The sequence below is a fragment of the Myotis brandtii genome, unplaced genomic scaffold (assembly GCF_000412655.1).
Source record: "Myotis brandtii unplaced genomic scaffold, ASM41265v1 scaffold199, whole genome shotgun sequence".
Taxonomy (NCBI): Eukaryota; Metazoa; Chordata; class Mammalia; order Chiroptera; family Vespertilionidae; genus Myotis; species Myotis brandtii.
The window spans coordinates 4,565,254-4,575,250 of NW_005357414.1; positions in this window are offsets into that span (position 1 = coordinate 4,565,254).

Genomic DNA, 9,997 nt, shown 5'->3' on the forward strand with positions numbered 1-9,997 from the left:
TTGATTCTCCTGCTGCCCACGAAGGTGGAAAGTGAAGTGGGGAGACATGTGGGGAATGAGCAAGGTTCCCTGTCTGGGGGTTCCAAATCTGCTGTTGGTTTCTTTCACCACTGACTAGAGATATACAGGGTGTCCCCCCAAAATGTATACACACTTTGAATACCTACTAATTCCAATGGTTTTAAGCATAAGAAAGGAACAACAATGGAGCTGTTATCTGTTAAAAGTGTGGGCACAAACAGGTAGTTGGACATTCCCTGAGGGGTCTCAGATTGGAGAGGGTGAAGGCCAGACTGAGGGGCCCCTTCCCCCCCCCACCCCAGTGCACGAATTTCGTGCACCGGGATACTAGTACTAGTATAATAAAAGCCTAATATGCTAAGTGTCTGGTCATCCAGTCGTCTGTTCAACCAATCAAAGCATAATATGCTAAGGATGCTCTACTGCTCTCTATGACATGCACTGATCACCAGGGGCCAGACACTCCGACTGGCAGGTTAGCTTACTGCTGGGGTCTGGCTGATCGGGACTGAGCAAGATGGGCCAGACACACCCTGGAGCGCCCCCACAGTCCCTCCCCAGCTGGCCAACCTCCTGCGTCCTCCCCAGCCCCAATCGTGCACCAGTGGGGTCCCTTGGCCTGGCCTGTGCCCTCTTGCAATCCAGGACCCCTCAGGCGATGTTGGAGAGCGAATTTGGCCCAATCCTGCAGGCCAGGCTGAGGGACCCCACTGATGCATGAGTTCATGCACCAAGCCCCTAGTAAATTTATAAATCTTTATCAATTTTGGGCTCGTGCTTTCCTTCTTCGGCAACCCTAACACTATGAACATAGGGGTGCATATGTTCATTCTGATTGGTGTTTCAGGCTTCTTAAGATATATTCCTAGAGGTGGGATCACTAGGTCAAAGGGAAGTGCCATTGTTAATTTTTTGAGGAATCTCCATACTGTTTTCCATAGTGGCTGTATCAGTCTGCATTCCCACCAGCAGTGTATAGGCTTCCCTTTTCTCCACATCCGCTCCAGCACTTGTCATTTGTTGATTTATTGATGATAGCCATTCTTGCAGGTGTGAGGTGGTACCCCATTGTCGTTTTAGTTTGCACCTCTCAGATGATTATTGACGTTCAGCATTTTTCATATGTCTCTTGGCCCTCTATATGTCATTTTGGAGAAGTGACTATTTAGGTTCTTTGCCCATTTTTAATTGGATTGTCTTCCTTTTGTTGAGTTGTATGAGTACTTTATATATTGGAAATTAATCTCTTATCAGATGTATCATTGGCAAATATGTTCTCCCATACAGTGGGCTCCCTTTTTATTTTGATGCTGGTTACTTTTGCTGTGCAGAAGCTTTTTATTTTTATGTAGTTCCACTTGTTTATTTTCTCCTTTGTTTCCCTCGCCCTAGGACATGTATCAGCAAATATATGGCTATGAGAGATGTGTGAGATGTTGCTGCCTATACTAGTAGTTTTGTGGGTTTTTTTTAGCATTTTTATGGTTTCATGACTTACATTTACGTCTTTTATCCATTTTTAGTTTATTCTTGTATATGGTGTAAGTTGGTGGTATAGTTTCATTTTTTGCATGTACCTGTCCACTTTTCCCAACACCATTTATTGTTTAGACTGTCTTACTCCATTGTGTGCTCTTGCCTCTTTGTCAAATACTAATTGACCATAATGGGTTCTCTTTCTGTACCATTGACCTATATGCCTGTTTTTGTGCCAGTACCAGGCTGTTCTGATTATGGTGGCTTTGTAGTATAACTTGATATCTGGTATTGGCTACTCAGGGTCTTTTTTGATTACTTAAAATTTTTGGAGTATTTCTTCTAGATCTGTGAAGTATGCCATTGGTATTTTAATAGGGATTGAATTGAATCTATAGAATGCTTTGGGTAGTATAGACATTTTAATTATGTTAATTCTAGCAATCCATTAACATACTATACTCTTCCACTTGTTTATATCTTCCTATATCTCTTTTTTCAATGTCCTATAGTTTTCCAAGTATAGGCCTTTTACCTTCTTGGTTAAGTTTATTCTTAAATCTCTTAATTTTTTGTTGTTGCAATCGTAGATGGAATTTTTTTTAGTTTCTCTTTCTGAGAATTTATTATTGGTGTATAAAAATGTCATTTATTTCTGTGTCTTAATTTTGTGTCCTGTAACATTGCCAAATTCATTTATTAAATCTGGTAGTTTTTTGGTGGAATCTTTATGGTTTTCTATGTACAATATCATGTAATCTGTGAATAACAACAGTTTATATTACACTAGGAATATATCTTAAGAAGCCTGAATCACCAATCAGTATGATGGTGGCTGTAGGTTTTCATCCATGGCCTTTTTTATGTTGAGGTATGCTCCCTCTATTCCCACTTTACTGAGAACTTTTATCAAAAATGGGTGTGGGATTTTGTCGAATGCTTTTTTTCCATGTATTGATATGATCATGTAATTTTTGTCATTCAATTTGTTTATGTGATGTATCACATTTATTGATTTGTGAATATTGTACCAGCCTTGCATCCCTGGAATAAATCCCACTTGGTCATGGTGTATGATCTTTTTAATTTATTGTTGGAACCAATTTGTTAAAATTTTGTTGAGGATTTTAGCATCTATGTTCATTGGGGATATTGACCTGTAATTCTGTTTCTTTGTAGTGTCTTTATCTAGTTTTGGAATTAGGATAATGATGGCCTTGTAAAAAGAGCTTGGAAGTGCTCCTTCCTCTTGGATTTTTTGGAATACTTTGAGTAGTATAGGTATTAATTCTCCTTTGAATGTTTGGTAAAAATCCCCTGTGAAGCCATCTGAACCAGGGCTTTTGTTTGCTTGGAATTTTTTTTATTACTGCTTCAATTTCATCAGTTGTTATCAGGCTATTCAGGTTTTCTGATTCTTTCAAATTAAGTTTTGAACATGGTATTTTTCTAGGAATTTGTCCATTTCATCCACATTATCCAGCTTGTTGGCATATAGTTTTCCATAGTATTTTCTTACAACCCTTTGTATTTCTGTGGTGTCAGTTGTTTCTTTACCTCTTTTGTGTTTATTTGGTCCTCTTTCTTTGTTTCTTGATGAGTCTGGCTAAAGGTTCATCAATCTTGTTTATCTTTTCAAAGAACCATCTCTTGGTTTCATTGATCTTTTATATTGTTTTTTCAGTCTCTGTGTCTTTTATTTCTGCTCTGATCTTTATTATTTCCTTCCTTTTACTTACTCTGGGCTCAACAAGTATTTGTTGAGTATCTATTGAGCCTGTTTGCAAGCATAGTGCCAGAAACTATGATTGGTGCTGGGATATAGTAGTAAATAAGAAAGACAAGTTTTCTGACCTCATGTACTTTCACATTGTGACAATACCATTGAATAAAACCTGATAGGAAATAGTAATACAGAACTCCTTTAGATAAGGTAGTCCAGGTACACATCTGTGAGAAAGTACCATTTGATTCAAGACTTGAAGATTGAAAAGTAGCCAGTCATGTGGAGAAACTAGTGCAAAAGCATTTCAGGAAGAGGGACCTAAAAAGAATCTTTAGAATGAAAGAGTTCTAAAGCTAGAAAGAGCTTTACAAATAATACAAATATCAAAGACCAATATGAATGGAACAAAGTAAGTTGAGGCAAAAAGAGTAGAAGTGAAAATAACTAAGAGTCATCCAGACCATGGGACCATATCATGTAGGGGCTTGAATTTTATTTTAAGTGTAATGGGAAGCCATTAGAGGATTTTGATCAAGAGAGTGACATGATTTAATTTCCATTTTAAAAAGATTATCTTATCTTATAGTTTCAGCAAGAGATGAGTTTCCCTTAGAGTAGTGTAGGAACAGTGGAGAAGTGGATGAATTAGAAATTCATATCAGATATAGAATGGTCAGAATTTGCTGGTGGATTGAAATTTGGAAATGGGAGAGAAGGAGGATTAATGATGACTTCTAGTATTCTGACATGTTAATGTCATTTTCTAAGATGGAAAACATGAGAAAAGTACAGACTGGGTAGGAGGAGGGTGTTAAGAGTTCTATTTTACATGTGTTATGTTAGACATATCTAATAGATGTCCAAGCAGATATTTTAAGTGGACAGATGAATATATGAATCTAAAGTTTAGAATCTTTTGAGGACCTTCTCTGGGAGTCATCAGCATAAAGATGGTATTTAGAGCTATAGGAATGGGAAACCACCAAAGGAATGATTTGAAAGAGACAAGAGAGGGCTGAAAACAAAGTATGGATAACTCTAATATTGAGAATTCAGGTAGAGGGCACTGTAAAAGAGTGGTAAGATTGGTAAGTAGATGGTATTAACAAAGTCAAAAGGAAACTTTTCAAAGAAATAGGGAGTGATTATCTATTTCAAATGCTAATGAGAGGGCTGATAAAATTAAGACAGAAATGCTATCATTGGATTTGGTAACATAGAAGTCTCTGGGGATCTTGACAAGAGCAATTTTGGTTAATTCATGAGTATGGAAACCAAAATGGAGTGGACTGAAGGGTAAATAGGAAGTGAGGAAAAATAGATTGCATGTGTAGACAATTCTTTCGATAATGTTTGCAGTTTATGGGTACAGAATGTGGGAAAGCAGCTTGGAGGGATAGTGGGGTAAAAAAAAAGTTTACTTTAGGGATATTAAGTGCTAACTCAAGTTTATATGCTGTTAAGAATTATTTGCTAGAAAGGACAAACATTCTTAAAAAGGGAAAAATGATGCTGTGACGATGACTTCTAGCTAGTCTCTAATATTTGCCTCCTCTTTTTCTACAATAATAAAATTTCCAAGTCATAGTTAGCCTCATAGCCTACTAGAATAAATATTATACTTTCAAGTCTTCCTTGCTACTAGGTGTGTTCATGTAACTATCTCTGGCCAATAAGATGTAATCAGAAGTGTCATGTGAAACCTCATGGGAACCTTCATGGAAAGACAGCTGGCACATGCCCTTTATTCCATCTTTTGTCCCTTCTTCAATTCAGCTGCCTGAAATTTGGATGTGATGGCTGGAACTCTAGATACCATTTTGAATATTAAGGACAGGGCCACACTCAAGGGATGTGGAGAGTTTAGAGGAGCCTAGGTTTCTAAAGATTTTGTTGAGCAAGGTCTCCATATCAACTCTGGACTGCCTACTTCCACTCATTTGTGTGAGAAAATTAAACTCTCTTGTTTAAGCCAGTATTAATTTGAACCCCTGTTGCTCTCAGATGAACCTAATCCTAACTGATTCAGATGGAATCTAGTGCACAAATGGAAGGACTGGTCTTTAACAGGATATAGTTCAGCCAGTACATCAGAAAGCAAGGCTACAGATGGTGGTAGGTAGATAAACGTGGTGGAGGGAAGGTAAAAGAGTTACCATTTAATTCATTCTCTTTTCTCAATGAAGGGGGAGGTAAGGTCTTCAGCTTACAATAAAGATGGATAGTAGAGTGTTGTACATAACACAGAGAATGTGTCATAAGAACTCACTATGCTGGGACTGCACAGTGAATTGCATACCAGAGTGCTCTGGGCACTCACAGGGAGTCTCACACCAGAGGAACTGTGCACACGGCCCCACCAATCCTGAGAATCTGAAGCGGAAAACTGAGGGACCAGAACCATGGGAGAAGGGGGTAAAACTCAGAGCAGAGACAATAAATGTGTGAAACTCAAGGCAGAAGCAACCTCCAGTCTTGTGAGCCCCAATTCATTGAACTGTTAAGGGCTTCAACACCTCAGACCCCAAGCAGGGAGCCCAGGGCCAGAAAGAGACAGCAAAAATGGGGATACAGAGAAACAACCCCCAAAAGAAAGAAAAGGAGGAATCACCAGAAAATTAACTAAATGAAACAGAGTCAGAGAAAGAATTCAGAGTAAGGGTCATACAGTTTCTAAACTGCCTGGATGAGAAAATCAACAACTTATGTAAGAATCAAGAGGAAATTAAGAATGATATAGCTACAATAAAAACACAATGGAAGGTTTCAACAGTTGACCATAAGAAGCAGAGGACTGAATTAGCAAGTTAGAAGACAGAGCTGAAAAACACACCCAATTTGAACAGCAATTTGAGAAAAAATTAGAAAGCAGGGAGATAGCTTAAGAGAGCTTTGGGACAACATGAAATGAAGCAACATCCATATAACAGGGATGCCAGGAGAACAAGAAGAGGAACAAAGATTAGAAAACTTATTTGAAGAAATAAGGACAGAAAACTTCCCTGATTTGGGAAAGAAAAAAGTCACACAAATGCAGAGTCCCAAACAAGATGAACCCAAAAAGACCCACACCAAAAAAGTCATAATTACAATGTCAAACATTAACAACAAAGAGAGAATCTTAAGGGCTGCAAGAGACAGACAGAGAGTTAACTACAAGAGATCTCCAATTAGACTACCAAATTATTTCTCAACAGTAACACATCAGGCCAGAGGGGAATGGAATGAAGTACAAAGTGATGCAAAGCAAGGGACTGAATAAAGAATACTCGATCTAGCAAGGTGATCATTCAAAACTGAAGGGGAAATCAGGAGCTTTGCAGACAAAAAAAGGCTAAGGGAGTTTATCACTACCAAGGCAGCAATGCAAGAAATGCTAAAGGGTCTGTTGTAAAGAGAAGCAATAGAAAAGTAAGAAGGAACACAGGCATAAGGAATAAAAATGGCTACAAATAAGTACCTATCAATAATAACCTTAAACATAAATGGAATAAATGTTCCAATCAAAAGACATCAGGTGGCTGAATGGATAAGAAAACATGACCCATACATAGGCTGTCTACAAGAGACCCACCTCAGAACAAGGGACTCACACAGACTGAAAGTGACAGGATGGAAAAAAATTTTCAGGCAAATGAAAATGAAAAAAAAAAAAAACAATGCTAGGGTAGCAATACCTTGACTTACGAGTGTCCCGACTAACGAGTTTTTCGAGATACGAGCCGTCTCTCGGCCAATTTTTTGCTTTGTGTTGCGAGCTAAAATTCGGGTTATGAGCCAGCTTCAGATACCCCACCGCTAGTTGGCGCAGTGAACGTCACAGTGAACGCCACAACATCAGCCCAGCATCACGTGTCTCACTCGTTCACTTTTTGATTTGACATACGAGTAATTTGAGTTACGAGCTCCGTCATAGAACGAATTAAACTCGTAAGTCAAGGCCCCATTGTATCTGACAAAACAGACCTCAAAGTGAAGGCCATAAAAAGATATAAGGAAGGTCACTTCATAATACTAAAGGGATTGATACACCAAGAGGGTATAATTCTGGTAAATATATAGCACCCAATGCAGGAGCACCCAAATTCATAAAAAAAACCTTCTGAAAGATATCAAGGGAGAAGTCAACAGCAATACAATCATAGTAGAGGACTTTATTACCCTATTGACATCACTGGATAAATCCACTACACAAAAAATCAACAAAGAAACAGCAATCCTAAATGACTCACTAGATAAAATGGACTTAATTGACATCCTCAGAACATTTTATTCCAAAGCTACGGAATATACATTCTTCTCAAGTGCACATGGGACATTTTCAAAGATAGACCACATACTAGGACACAGGCAAAGTCTCTTCAAATTCAAGAATACTGAAATCATATCAAGCATCTTCTCAGATCACAATGGTATAATATTAGAAGTCAACCATAATAAAAACAATAAAAAATCAAACACTTGGAAGTTAAATAGATGTCGTTAAGCAATGATGGGGCTACTAAAGAGATCAAAGAAGAAATAAAAAACACCCTGGAAACAAATGACAATGAAAACACAACAATCCAAAATCTATGGGACACCGTGAAAGCAGTCCAGAGAAATAAGTTCATAGCATTACAAGCCTACCTCAAAAATCAAGAAAAGCTGGCAATAAATTACCTAACTCTACAACTTAAAGAACTAGAAACAGAGCAACAAGAAAATTCCAGAGTAAGCAGAAGGAAGGAAATAAAGATCAGAGCAGAAATAAATGACAGACCAAAACAAAATAAAACAAAAAAACCAAAACAAAAGATAAATAAAACCAAGAGCTACTTCTTTGAAAGGATAAACAAGATTGATGAACTTTTAGCCAGACTCATAAAGAAGCAAAGAGAGAGGACCCAAATAAATCAGAAATGAAAGAGGTGAAGTAACAACCGACCCCAGAGAAATACAAAGGATGTTAAAAAATATTATAAACTATTCCAACAAACTGGACAACCTAGAAGAAATGAACATATTCCTAGAAAAATAAAATCTTTCAAAACTCAATAAGGAAGAATCAGAAAACCTGAATAGGCCAATAACTACAGAGGAAATTGAAATAGTAATCAAAAAATTTCCAGCAAACCAAAAGCCTTGGGCTTGATGGCTTCACAGGGGAGGTTTACCAAACATTCAAAGAATAACTAAAACCTATCCTCCTCATACTATTCCAAAAACATCAAGAGGAAGGCACACTTCCAAGCCAGCATTACCCTAAACTGAAAACCAGATAAAGATACTACAAAGAAAGGTAATTACAGGCCAATATCCCTGAAGAACATAGATGCTAAAATCCTCAACAAAATTCTAGCAAATTGGATCCAGCATTACATTAGAAAGATCATACACCATGACCAAGGGGGATTTATTCTAGGGATGCAAGGATGGTACAATATCCACAAATCAATAAATGTAATACATCACATGAACAAATTTAGAGACAAAAAACACATAATCATATCAATTGGTTCATAAAAGGCATTTAACAAAATCCAACAACCTTTCTTGATTAAAAACTCAGCAAAGTGGGAATAGAAGGATCATACCTCAACATAATAAAAGCCCTATATGACACACCTGGAGCCAACATCATACTCAATGGGCAAAAAATAAAACCATTTCTCCTAAGAACAGGAAAAAGACAGGGATGCCCACTTTCACCACTCCTATTCAACATAATGCTGGAAGTGCTAGCCAATGTGATCAGACAAGAAGAATTAAAAAGCATCTGAATTGGAAAAGAAAAAGTAAAACTGTCATTATTCACAGATGACATGATATTGTACATAGAAAACTCTAAAGACACCATCAAAAAACTACTAGATTTAATAAACAAATTCAACAATGTAGCAGAATACAAAGTTAACACCCAGAAATCTATGGCTTTTTTTATATACCAATAATGAACTCATAAAAAGAGAAACTAAAAAAACAATCCCATTTATCATTGCGACAACAAAAAAAATAAGATACCTAGGAATAAACTTAACCAAGGAGGTAAAAGATCTGTACTCAGAAGACTACAGGATGCAGAAGAAAGAGATAGAGGAACACAAACAAATGGAAGAATATACCGTGTTCACAGAATGGTAGAATCAACATTATTTAAATGTCCATACTACCCAAAGCAATTTATGGATTCAATGCAATTCCCATTAAAATACCAACGGCATATTTCACAGACCTAGAACAAACTCTCCAAAAATTCATTTGGAAAAAAAACAACCCCGAAGCCCTAGCCAGTTTAGCTCTGTGGATAGAGGGTTGGCCTGTGGACTGAAGTGTCCCAGGTTTGATTCCGGTCAAGGGCATGTACCTTGGTTGCAGGCACATCCCCAGTGGGGGTGTGCAGGAGGCAGCTGATCGAAGTTTCTCTCTCATCAATGTTTCTAACTCTCTATCTCTCTCCCTTCCTCTCTGTAAAAGATCAATAACATATATTTTAAAAAAACCCGAATAGCTACATCAATCCTGAGAAAGAAGATGTTCTCAAAGCCTGGGACTGGCACAAGAACAGACATATAGACCAATGGAACAGAACCCAGAACCCAGAAATCAACCCAAGCTATTATGCTGCATTAATATTTGACAAAGAAGGCAAAACAGTCTCTTCAATAAATGGTGTTGGGAAAATTAGACAGATGCATGCAAAATATGAAACTAGGCCACCAACTTACACCATACACAAAAATAAACTCAAAATGGATAAAGGACTTAAATGTAAGATGGGAAACCATAAAAATC